This window comes from Lactuca virosa, chromosome 9, assembly GCF_052849685.1.
Source record: "Lactuca virosa cultivar CGN04683 chromosome 9, Lactuca_virosa_CGN04683_v6, whole genome shotgun sequence".
Taxonomy (NCBI): domain Eukaryota; kingdom Viridiplantae; phylum Streptophyta; class Magnoliopsida; order Asterales; family Asteraceae; genus Lactuca; species Lactuca virosa.
The window spans coordinates 113,068,446-113,082,772 of record NC_136434.1 but is presented as its reverse complement, the minus strand read 5'-3'; positions in this window follow the sequence as shown (position 1 = coordinate 113,082,772).

The window sequence follows — 14,327 nt, the reverse complement described above, 5'->3', positions numbered from 1 at the left end:
AATGATAAATTGTATATCTAATATTGAAGCAATACATATAATAAATAATAGTATAAATTGGAAACAAGAACAAATAAAAAACCTTGAAGATAAAATAACAAAATTAATTTGTTAAATATGATAGAAAAAACAACTACTTCACTAGAAAAAAGAAACTAAAAATTTTATATATGGAAACTTTACAAGAAAAAGTAGAAACACTAACTAAATTATTTGCAGCACTAGAAATTCCATCTGAAACTCAAGAAAATAATATAGAAATAGAAAATAATTCAGATGATAATGACGCAGAAGTAATATATGATTTTTCTTCAGATGATGAAAACCCTTATTCAAATCCATATAGAGATTCACAAAACAATTTTGGATTAAAACGAAAACAATCATATGTTGAAGATGATTATCAAAGTCAATATATTTATGGACCACCTTCATTAGAAGAAAATTTTTTATATAGACAAGGAATGGTTAAAAATAAACAAAACAAATGGGAAAAAATACCTCCTCAATACATACCTAAATTATTTACATTTCCAACAAATTCAGATATTCTTTTTATTGACTGTGACCAAAATCCTGAAGCAAAAATTCAAGAATGGAGTAATAAAATGGGAGTACAAATTCAGTTAACCGAAGAATTAAGAAATTTACACCCAAAACACTTTCTTAATTATATCATTCATAAAACACAAGGTAACGCATATCGTTTCCTTTCATCTCTTGATGAAACCGAAACAATGATGATAGCCACCACTGATGCTATGGAAACATTTAAAAATGTATTAAGCCGTCTTATTCAGGAATTCATAGGAAAACAAATTGAAGATAAAATATCAAAAGAAGCTTTTCAATTAGAATCACTATGGCATTTAACTAATTTACGAATTTGTAATATGTGTTATTTAGAACCATTTATATGTGAATATTCTGAACATTATTATAATTTAGACTCCATTAGAAAAAAGGCAGCCTTAGATATCTTCTATCAAAAATTACCATCATTAGTAAGCCAAAGTGTAATAAAAGATTTCCAAGAAGCATTACAACAAAATAAAGTTGCAGACACCTTAGGAGCACGAATAAGCATATTAAAAGCATGGATGCAGAAAAAATGTTTAGAACAAAAAACAGCACAAGATGCAAAAATAGATTTATGTTGTGATATCCTTTCTAACAAAGTAAATCAATATGGTTGTAAAGAAAAACAACAAAGTAAAAAGAAAATTTGGAAAAAACAAACTTATAAACCCAAATATAAAGAATATTATAAACAAGGGGAAAGAAAATATTTCCGAAATAGAAAACAATATAAACAAAAATATCAATCCAAAACAAATTATTGCCCATAGAATAAAAAAGACTGTAAATGTTGGATATGTCAAGAAGAAGGACACAAAGCTTATGAATGCCCGAAAAAGACTAAAAAAGAAAAAGAAACAAATATATTAAAAATTGATACGACCTTGGATACGAACCCATAGAAGATTCAGATATAAATTCAGATATACATATTTATGCATATACAACTGATTCTGATTCAGATGCAGGTACATAATCCTATGGAAAAAGTATTACTAGAATTAGAACTTGAGGGAAACCTCATATCTAATCTATCTGGAATATACATTGCTAAAGCATACAATGGTATGAAAGTACCATCTGAAGTAAACAATAATAAAGTATACAGTGATATGAATATATCACCAAAAGCATACAGTGATATGAATATATCACCAAAAGCATACAGTGATATGAATATATCACCAAAAACATACATTGATATGAAAATTCTCATATCATCATTCGAAACAAACAAATTTCAGCAATTATTCAGGTACCCAAGAGACGGAAATATTCAAACCACATATATATTGAAATGGAAGCAATCATGAAGCAAATCAAACACCAGTTCAAACAAAAAGAAGAGCAAGAAGCATCATTAGTCAGACAACTCGAAGCATTCAGACGAGAAAAAGAACAACTACGACAAACAATACAAATTCTATCATCCCAATCAGTACCTAAAGAAGAAGCAGCTAGCAGTTCAACAACGAAGCAACCAAAAGAAAACATTCAAGAAATTTCATCCGATGATAGTCAGCCACCAACAATGCTCAAGTCAGAAAAACAACCTATAATATAAAATCCAGAAGAATATCCACCACTTCAAGCAGATCAAAATATAAAGAAATGGTACGTGATTTTCAACGGAGAAAACAAAGGAGTATATGACAATTGGGGAATTGCCAGTTCATATATTCTTGGAAGAAATATTATTCACAAAAGTTACAAAACAAAAAATGAAGCAGAAGCCGCATACAACGAAGCATACAAAGCAGTAATAAAAGATAACATAGAATGTTCAAAAACAGTTCTCCTAACACCACAAAAACCTATGACCAGCTTCACACCACAAAAACCTGTATCCATCCCAAGATCCCTTAACCAATTAAATGCAAAAATTGCCCTTGAATCCATTCTATCAACCAAAGAAAAGGAAGCCATGAAAAAACCATCTGCCAAAAAATTCGTTGAATTATGGGATAGCCTCGTTTTCTACACCGAGGTCCATTCTTTAATGGGCTTTTACCCAGTAGCCAGGCGCCCAGGCCCTAAAGCAGTTTTCCTAGCCGATTTATCAGATCCTATGACTTTATGGGATTATTTTATTCATGGATTCATCGACACTATCTATCTAGAAGGCACCAATTTACACTGCATCAGCGAATTCCCCTCTGCTGTGCAAACTATCATCAGAAATTATAAAATACATTTTGCAAAACAAGAAAGAGGATTATTCATCAAAATGCATTCTAGCTACCCAATTTTTGATGAAGATTCTCAACTAATTGTCCCAAGTATTACTTTTGCAAACATGGGAATAAGCAACGGCTCAAAACCAACAAAAGATGATCTACCCCGTGAATCACCAACACAAGAGCATCTAATCTTTGCACTTGCCGGTGTTTATTTAGCATCATCACGCATTGGCAACGGTAAAGATCAAAGGTCAAGAATCAGAGTAAATTATGTTAGTAAAACTTTCATTATCTACTCTTTAACAGACAACGAAATCACTCCGGAAGCAATGAAAGCAATTGATACATTCGAACAACCTTTCGAAAAATTTTCTCATCAACTGGCTGAATTACCCGATGATATCAAGAAACAACTTTGCAAACATATTATGCATGCTCCAAGACACAATTGCAGTCACTGTTCAGAAAACACAGAAGAAACATCATTCATGGAAGATTAACGTCAGCCATGACACAAGCAAACATTATTCAAAAACATGTCTTTTCGGAGGCGGGAGGAATGACGTAAGCAATGACATAAGAAGCCATTATTAAAGAAGACACATTATTGAAGACATGTGGCCTTTCAATAATGGAAAGGAATTTGTAATTATTTATGGTTTTGTCTTTTATAATTATTGTATGCAAAGTGTCGGTAGCATAGTAAAATAAAGTATGTAAGACCTTCAATACTTTAGGGGGCATTAATGTAAATAGGTTTGTCATATTGCAATCAACCGATTGCAGTTCTATTATTGTACTCGGCTCCTTTGAGCCTATAAATAGGGCCTTTGCCCATATGGAATAAACAAGCTAAAATTGAGTGTTTAAGATTTGAGTTGTTCTCAATCTTCTTATGTTGAAATAGATTTTCTATTTCTGAATAGCAGAACCAAATTGAACGACATAGCGGAATTAATAAAATTAGGATAGAATATACCTGAATGATGCGTCGGAATGAATTGATGATGTCTGGGTTTGATATGTTTATATGAATATATGGATATGTTTGGATAGGGTTCTGCTATTCAGAAATAGAAAATCTATTTCAACAGAAGAAGATTGAGAACAACTCAAATCTTATAATCACAAATCACTCTAATTTATTCACTAAGGGCAAAAGCCCTTTATATAGGCTCCAAAGAGCCGTTTACATACGGTATCTTTACATTATTGCAATCGTATGATTGCAAGAAGACAAACTACTTTACATAAGACTTTATGTCACATATAATAATGCTACACACTTATTGATACTTTACATAATTATAAAAGACAAAATAGAATTATTATTGTCTATAATGCATCGTTATCTTCAAAGATGTCTTTTTCTCTTTCTTTTGTCATGCCTTACGTCATTCCTCCCGCCTTCGAAAAGACATGTTTTTGAATAATGTTTGCTTGTGTCATGGCTGACGTTAATGGTGTTCACAATGTTTCTTTCATGAATGAATGCTTTTTTGAACTGTTGTTGTTCTTGCTTCATGATGGCTTCCATTCTCTCGTCAAAGTGTCTGCTATATGATTGTTTGCGCTTTTGATGTATCTAAGATAAGGATGAAATTGATGTAATTGTAATTTCCAGCGAATCAATCGTCCACGGCAATAATCTTCTTGTAGTTTATAGCGCCAAAATCCAAGTAAATACTTGGAATCTGTTCGTAACTCGAATCTTGTTTGTAGAAGCTCGACTTTCCATTTTTTCAATGTTCTGAGACATGCTAGTGTTTCTCGTTCATGTGTGCTGTAATTTTGCTCCGTTTGGGAAAATGTTCCCGATATATACTTGCATAGTTTTTGCTCGTATTTATCTGTTTTTAATACTTCAGATGATACATCTGTATCAATGTATGCTTTTGGTGATATTTTCATATCACTGTATACTTTATCATTGTTTACTTCAGATGGTATTTTCATACCAATGTGTGCTTTATCATTGTATACTTTTGATGAGTTAGATATGAGGTTTCCCTCACTATCTAATCTCAATAATACTTTTCCCCGTATAATTGCTTTTAGGCATCCTGCCCAAGTGTCTTGTGATGCATCTGTTTCTACGATTAAGAAATCATCTATTTTTGCATTATATAAAGTAGGAAGAACTTGAATGTTTTGTTTTATATTTTGTACCAAAATAGTATCTGTATTGGTCCAAGACCAAGGTATTTTTTCTGATATTTTCTTTTGTAAAACTTTTCTTTCTTTTGCTAAATTTTTTTAAAAATCCTTGTTCTGCAATATAATTTAAACAACCAAGAAATCGTTGTATTTGTTTTCTATTTTCAAGTTTATTAGGAAACATATTTAATTTTTCTCGTATATTGTCTGTTAACGATAATTGACCATTTTCTCCAATTTTTAAACCGAGATATTCAACTGTAGTTTGAAAAAGTTTTGATTTCTTTTTTGATAAAACTAAACCCTTTTCTTTAATTCTTTGTAAAACCTTGATGACTGCATCAATGTGTGTTTGTTCGTTTCCTTTTGTAAAAACAATTATATCATCAATATATGCAAGACAAATATGATCTAAACCATTTAAGGTTTCATCCATGAATCGCTGATATATTGCTGGTGCCTGTTTTAAACCGAATGGAAGGACATTCCATTCATAATGCTTCTGAGGAGGACATGAGAAAGCGGTTAGTGGTTTCGTATTTTCATGTAAACGTAACTGCCAATATCCAGATTTTGCATCAAATGTACTAAAATGTGTATTTCCTTTTATTTTTTCTAAAATATATTCTTTTCGTGGTAATTTATATGAGTCTCATATAGTAGCATCATTCATTTTTTTATAATTGATTACCATTCTTCGTTTGCCTCGTTTTATTTCATTATTATTTTCTACATAAAATGCAGGTGCTGAATGAGGACTCTTGTTAGGTCGAATGATTCCTTTTTCTAATAGTTCAGTGCATTCCTGTTTGAATTCAGAAACATCTTTTATGCTGTATGGAATTTTATTTGGAACATTAACTTCAACATTAGGGTTTTTTAATAATATTATTATTTCTTGATTATTTTTATTTTTTAAATGATCTAGCGGGTTTTCGCTACATACTTCTTCGAGTTGTTTTTCAGCAATTTCTTTAGCAAATGTTAGTAATATGCGTAATTGAAAGCCAACCTCTTGTTTGATTATTTTAATAAGATCATAATGTTTGATAATTGCAGTTTTTATAATACCTTTTGTTGGATGATTAAGACTTATATCGTCATTTGTTTGTATAAATGGTTGATATAATTTAAGGAAATTATTTCCTATAACTAAATCTATTCCTGAATCATGTTGATATATAGTTGGAGTTTTAAATGGTGTTTTTTCAATTACTATATCTATATCTCTTCCTACGAACCAAATTTTGTAAATTGATTTATCAGCAATTGTAATCTTTAATGGTTTTTCTAATTTTTCCCAATTTTTTAATATCTTTTTTCTTCCAAAACATAAAGTAGCTCATGTATCTATATATGAAACTAATTCTTTATCTTGTATTTTGGTTGTAATAAAGGTACTATTTGGGTTAATAGTTGTTTTTCTTTTACTCATTTTAGGATTAGTTTATAAATTTCTTTTAATTGATGTTTTTTCTTGTAAAGCTTTTATATTAACAAGGTGTGTTTGTTAGGGTGGTTGAAACATTGCGTATTGTTTTTAGATTTCGATTTTGTGATTTTTTGTTTTTATAACTCCATAATTTTTTATTTATTATTGTAATTATAGTATATTTGGGTTTTATTATTCATTTTTATTTTACCATGTGAAAGGTCGTTTAATGGTAAGTGGTTTTTCTTTAAGTAGTGGTTTTTCATTGAGTGGTTCTTCTTTAATTGTTTTTATTATTTTTAAATATTTTTCAAGTAGATTTTTCTGTTGAGTTAAATTCTGTAATAATTCAGGGATTTGTTTTAATACAATTAAACTTTCTATTTCTATAATATTGTTTAATTTTTGACTAATTATATTTAGTTTTTCTCCTACTGATTTATCTTCTTCAGGATTAAGACCGATGTTATATATTGTTCCTTGTGGTAAATTTTGTGGTATTTCTATAATCATTTCTTTATCTGGTATACATGGTTTTGTATTTTGATATGATCCTTCAAGTGTTTTAAAATATTTTAGGGAATTACTAGATGATTCTGTCATATTCTTAAACTTAATGATCTAATCATTTCTTTAATATCTTCTAGCTTTTCATCGTTATTTTCATTAGATGTTGAAGGCTGACATTCTGAAATAGAAGATCTACCTATTATAGTTGAAAATGGAGGTTCTATAATTGGACTTCTTTTTATTAACGGAGTAGTTATTATTGGTTGAAAATTAGTTTCATTGAATATTCTATTATTAGTCATATTTGGTGATTCAAGGGATAATAAAGGGGTAAATAATTTATCTATATAAATTCTATCTTCTGTTTTAAATGTAATACTATGATGAGAATTTGTTAATGCATAATCTATTTGATATGTAATAGTAAATGGATGATTACCTTTTATCATAAAATTTTGTCTTAATAATTTATATCGTACAGTAATACTATTACTTAAATTTTTATCTTTAAGACTTAATCCTAACTGAATATTAATATCAAATTTTATTTTTCCTTCAATTAAATTACCTTCTCCTTTTGCAATAATACTTTCTTGGTTATTAATTATACGATCATCTCTGATTTCTAATTCTATTGGTGTATTTAAATTATTTACAGTGCTTTTTAAGATTATTTGAATAGTTGATATATGAATATAAGCAATTTTTATTCTATCTGTTTCTTTAATATGAGATAATCTATTTCTAATTTGTTGTTTATTTATTATGGGTATAGTAATATTTCCTTGAGTTAATTCTATAGGTATTGCTTGTTCTCCTATAATTTTTCCATAATATATAATATTTTTTCTAGAAAAGAAATTTTTAAATGTGTTATATCTAAAATTGTGTCTTTCGGATAGTGTGAAATTTGATTTTCTTATAGCGTCTTTATTGATGTTATTTTTATTAATTAAAGCATCAAAAGTGTATCCAGATTTATTTTCTTCGTTATTAATAACTATTGGTGAGTTTTCTATTTCCTGAGACATTTTTATAGTATTAAATCTTCTTACGATAAATATTTTAATTGTTGATAACTTTTTTAAATATGAATATTTAAAAACAATGGTTATTCATTATCATGTTTATGATGCTTATCATGTTTATGATGTTGCATATGCATATATTCTTATTAACGATAGATTGAATATGCAAACTAGTAATAAGAATAATAAGAACGTTACTTAGCTCTGATACCAAATTGAACGACATAGCGGAATTAATAAAATTAGGATAAAATATACCTAAATGATGCGTCGGAATGAATTGACGATGTCTGGGTTTGATATGTTTATATGAATATATGGATATGTTTGGATAGGGTTCTACTATTCAGAAATAGAAAATCTATTTCAACAGAAGAAGATTGAGAACAACTCAAATCTTATAATCACAAATCACTCTAATTTATTCACTAAGGGCAAAGCCCTTTATATAGGCTCCAAAGAGCCGTTTACATACGGTATCTTTACATTATTGCAATCGTATGATTGCAAGAAGACAAAGTAATTTACATAAGACTTTATGTCACATATAATAATGCTACACACTTATTGATACTTTACATAATTATAAAAGACAAAATAGAATTATTATTGTCTATAATGCATCGTTATCTTCAAAGATGTCTTTTTCTCTTTCTTTTGTCATGCCTTACGTCATTCCAGGGGGGGGGGGGGGGGTTATGATTGAGATATCTTTTTAAGTGGTAGAAAACAAGCTAAAAATATAAATAATTGTACAAACCAGAAAACCTGGTCATAGTAATTTCATGATATTTAATATTTATGATAATTTTAAAGATAACGTTTAGAAACACTATATATATTGTCTTATATTTTTTAAACCTAACTGAAAAAAAAAAGTGTCGGGTTCTAAAACAAAGGAATATTCAAAACTATAAGTTATATTGTCCATGTTAAAAATACAAAATTAGGGGATTTAATGTTCTATATAAGAATTGGTTTCAATTGGATTGTGGCAAAGAAAGAACTCAAGAAGTAAACGAGAAACAAAAAGATTATATGAGTTTATCGGTGATTAAAATATTTAAACGAACGTGTGACACGATATTTTTTTATGGCTAATAAATGAATAATTAGTTATTTGATATTAACAGATCATCGAACAAACTAAAATGGAAACTAGATACTAAAAGGACAAAACACGAACAAGTTAACAGACCATCGAACACACTAAAAAGATACATAATTTAATATTGAACTTTTCACATGTTCATGTCATATATAGTCTCGCAAAAAAGTTAACATCTTTTATTTTAAAGGTAGTTCAATATTTTTATATTTAATATAACATATTTTTACCTTTTCAATTCGAAATGAAACAAATAAAATGGAAATTTATCATCATCTTAACATTATTTGTTAAATAAAACTAATCGTCGTTCGCTTTCAGATAAAGGGTCATAGACGAAAATTATTAATTGCAACCCGTCTAGAGACAACTGATCGTCGAAAGAAACAAATCGAAAGGAAACAATTCGACGACTACCGGAATGACACTAACTTTCGTTCAAAAACTAATCTCCGGAATGAAACAAATCGCCGCCGCCGCATCGCACGGGTATGCTACTAGAGTATATATATATATATATATATATATATATATATATATATATATATATATATATATATATATATATATATATGTATATATATATACATATATATACACATTTAGTGATCATAATCATAAATATAGCAAGGAAACGTATTGAGTTGCAAGCTTAACTTACAAAATAGGGTGCTAGAGTCGAAAAGGGAAGGCTGGAAGGAGTTCACGGCCCATATTCTAGTGTGTGTTCTTGGTGTTCTTTGTGAAATGATGATGATGCAAGTGTTCACGGCTTGATGTTCTTGACAAATGGTGAGGATGCAAGGGTTCACGGCCCAAGAACACTCGATGTTCCTGAGTTAACGGCCCAAAGATCTTGAAGATTTAAGAGCACTAGAGGATCCCTAGCAATATCTTTAAGAATATTCAAAGGAAAAGGATGGTATTTGAGAGCAAAGGGGTGATTTCGGTTGAAGATCTTTGAGAGAGAATTGGTGTGTTTACGGCCAAAAGATTAGAAGTGATTCAAAAATCATCCAACACTTATATATATATATATATATGAATATATATATATATATATATATATATATATATATATATATATATATATATATATATATATATATATATATATATATATATATATATATATATATATATATATATATATATATATATATATATATATATATATATATATATATATATAGGGGGAGATCACGGCCGCAAACCGTGGGTTCACGGCTCGAAGGCTGTTCACGGCCCGAAGGCAGTTCACGGACCGAAGGCTGATCACGGCCCGAAGGCTCGGTTCCACATGACTTCCTCCATAAACCCTATCACTCATATATACAAGTTCCATACACTTTTAGCTCCTTAATCTAACTATATTAGGATAATAAAAGAAATAAGTTTGACCCTTGATTGATATGTTTGACTTTAGTTGACCAAGTTTGACTTTTACAAAATAGAAATTACGGGTTGTCACATCATCCCCCTGTTAAAGGTAATTTCGTCCCTAAATTAAGACTAAGAAATACACATGGACTAAGGAAAAAGATGAGGATACTTATGTTTCATTTGATCCTTCCGCTCCCAAGTGAATTCGGGTCCCCGTTATGCATTCCAGCTAACCTTCACTATCGGGATACGACTTTGTTTCGTTTGCTTGACTTCCATATCCATGGTTTCTATGGGTTCTTCCACGAGGTTGAGGCTCTCATTGATCTCGATTTCATCGAGTGGGATAACAAGAGTCTCATCAGATAGGCACTTCTTTAGGTTCGAAACGTGGAAGGTAGGGTGTACGTTGTTAAGTTCTTGAGGTAGTTTGAGTTTGTAAGCTACCGGGCCGATTCTTGTGAGAATCTCGAAAGGCCCAATGTACCTTGGATTTAGCTTACCACGCTTTCCGAAGCGTATCAAGCCTTTCCAGGGTGAGACCTTCAATAGAACGAGGTCACCAACTTGAAATTCCAAAGGTTTACGTCTTTTGTCAGCATAACTTTTCTGTCGGTCTCTAGAGGCTTTCAATCGTTCGCGAATCTGAACGATCTTCTCTGTCATTTCGCGAATGATTTCCGGACCCGTGAGAGTGCTGTCAGTGACTTGTCCCTTAGCTAGTTGCGTGTCACCCACTTCAGCCCAACACAGAGGTGATCTGCACTTCCGGCCATAGAGGGCTTCAAATGGAGCAACTTTGATACTAGAATGGTAGCAGTTATTGTATGAAAACTTGACCAATGGCAAATGGATATCTCATGCTTTACCAAAGTTGATCACACAAGCTCTCAGCATGTCTTCCATCGTTTGTATCGTCCTCTCACTCTGTCCATCAGTTTGTGGGTGGTAGGCTGTACTCATGTCCAACCTAGTTCCCAGAGATTTTGTAGCGACTGCCAGAATATTGAGGTGAATCTACTGTCTCGATCAGAGATAATAGAGATGGGCACACCATGCAGTCGTACGATCTCCCTAATGTATGTTCTTGTCAGTTTCTCCATCTTTTCAGTTTCTTTGATTGGCAGGAAGTGTGCGGACTTGGTTAATCTGTCGACGATTACCCAAATGGTATCAAGTCCACCCGTTCTCTTGGGCAACTTGGTTATGAAATCCATTGTAATCCGCTCCCACTTCCACTCAGGTATCTCCGGTTGTTGTAGTAAACCTGAGGCTTTTGATATTCTACTTTAACTTTGGTTCAAGTAAGACACTTGCCCACAAAGGTAGCAATATCTGCTTTCATGTTAGGCCACCAATATAACTTTTTGAGATCCAGATACATCTTATCTGAACCTGGATGAACGGAGTATCGAGTATTGTGTGCTTCATTCATAACAACATCTATGAAGCCACCGAACTTCGGTGTCCAGATCCGATCCATGAGGTATAAGACTACGCCACCCTTGACTACTAAGTTTTTATCCATCCCTCTTAGGGTTTCACCTGCCACATTTTCCGGTTTCAAGGCTTTCTGTTGAGCCTCCTTAATTTCTGTGGACAGATGTGTATGGATGGTCATAGTCAATGCCTTGACCTTAATACCAGAGTATTCTTTCCGACTTAGGGCGTCAACTACTACATTGGCTTTACCGGGATGATAACGAATTTCACATTCGTAGTCATTTAGTAGCTCGACCCATCGTCGTTGTCTTATGTTGAGCTCCTTCTGGCCGAATATGTGTTGAAGGCTTTTATGATCTGTAAAGATAGTGCTTTTCGTACCATACATGTAGTGTCTCCAGATCTTCAGAGCAAATACTACTGCTCCAAGATAAAGATCATGTGTAGTGTAGTTGACTTCGTGCGTCTTAAGCTGTCTAGAGGCATAGGCGATGACCTTTCCTCTTTGCATAAGAACACAGCCAAGCCTTTGGTTGGATACATCGCAGTAAACCACGAAATCTTCTATCCCTTCGGGGAGGGATAATGTCGGTGCGCTGCACAAGGCTTGCTTCAGCATTTAGAACGCCTTTTCTTTTTTCTCTTCCCAGTCAAAGGTCACACCTTTCTGGGTCAATGTGGTAAGGGGTTTCGCAATCTTTGAAAAGTTCTGAATAAACCTGCGATAGTAGCCAGTGAGGCCTAGAAATTGATGAATTTTTGTAGACGTCTTTGGTGCTGACCAGTTCTCAATGGCCTTTATTTTGGAAGGGCCACGTGAATTCCCTCTTCACTAACCACGTGACCCAAGAATTCGACTCTTCGAATCCAAAATTTGCATTTAGAGAACTTCGCATAAAGCTTCTCTGCACGTAGTGTTTCTAAGATCTGTCGTAGGTGTTGACTATGTTCCTCCTTACTGGGAGAATAGATGAGTATGTCGTCAATGAACACGATCACGAACTTATCTAAGTAAGGACGGCACACCCAGTTCATTAAGTCCATGAACAATGCGGGCGCATTGGTTAATCCGAAGGGCATCACTACAAACTCGTAGTGACCATAACAAGTTTAGAAGGCTGTTTTTGATACCCAGATCTTAAGTCAATCTTTGAAAAGTAGCTCACTCCTTGGAGTTGGTCGAACAAGTCGTTTATCCATGGTAGATGGGATCGGTTCTTAATGGTTAGTTTGTTTAGCTCGCGATAGTCGATGCACATACGGAACGATCCATCTTTCTTCTTCACGAACAAAACCGGTGCTACCCAGGGTGAGAAGCTTGGTCTAATGAACCCCTTGCTTATCAGTTTGTTCAGTTGACTGGATAGTTCCTGCATCTCAGCTGGTGCTTGTCGATAAGGCGATTTGGCTACAGGGGTAGCTCCTGGAAATAAGTCGATTCTGAACTCGACTTGACGTTGTGGTGGTAATCCTGGAAGTTCTTCGGGAAAAATGTAGGGAAAGTCGCGTACTTCTGGGATGTTATTGATGTCATTCACCTTTTGGCTCATATCAACCATGTGAGGAAGAAACGTGTGATATTCCTTTCGTAAATATTTCTGGGCTTGAATACTCGAGATGATTCGAAGGTTCGTACCTGGTTTATCGCCATAGATAACTAGGGTTTCGCTACTCGGTAGATTAAGACGAATGGCTTTTTCAAAACACATGATGTCAGCACGATGAAGACTCAACCAATCCATGTCGATAATGACGTCGAAACTTTTAATTGAGACAGACATGAGGTCGATTTGAAATCAATAGTTATCTAGAGAGAGAGTGCATCCTATGTATATGTCGTTAGTGCTCTCAGTCTTCCCGTTAGTCATTTCTACGGTGAACGTTTCTTTTAGTGCTCGTGGTGGTTGTTTAAGTAAGTATGCAAATTTTTGGTTCACGAAACTCCTCTCCGCTCCACTATCAAATAGTATGCATGCATAAGAGTTATCGAGGAAAAATGTACCCATGACCACCGTAGGGTCTGCTACAGCCTCATCATGGCCTATCACCAGAACTCTCCCTACTCCACCAAGGTTCCCTGCTTTCGGACAGTTCCTCTTGTAGTGTCCAACTTCACCACACCTGTAGCAGGCCTGGCCTGCTCCAGCACCAGGGACCTGGGTGATTGGCCTTACCGGACCCTTACAGAAACAGGTTGTGTGCCCTTTCCTGTTGCAGTTAGCACACTGCATCTCCCGGCAGGGGCCGTTGTGGTGGAAGTTGCACATGTTGCACTTAGGCAAACTCCCAGCGTACTGCTTCCTTGGTGCAGGGGCAGCAGGGGTTGTTGCGGCATGAACAGCCACAATCTGTTGTTTCTTGGCAGAGTTCTGCGCCGAGTTATTCTTCTTCCTGTCCCAAAACTTCCTTTTGTTGTCAGTTGTTTTGGATGGTTCTGGGACAGCAGGGGTTGTTGATGGTGTGCGAACTCCATGGTCGATGAGTCGTTGTGCCAATCGTTTGACACT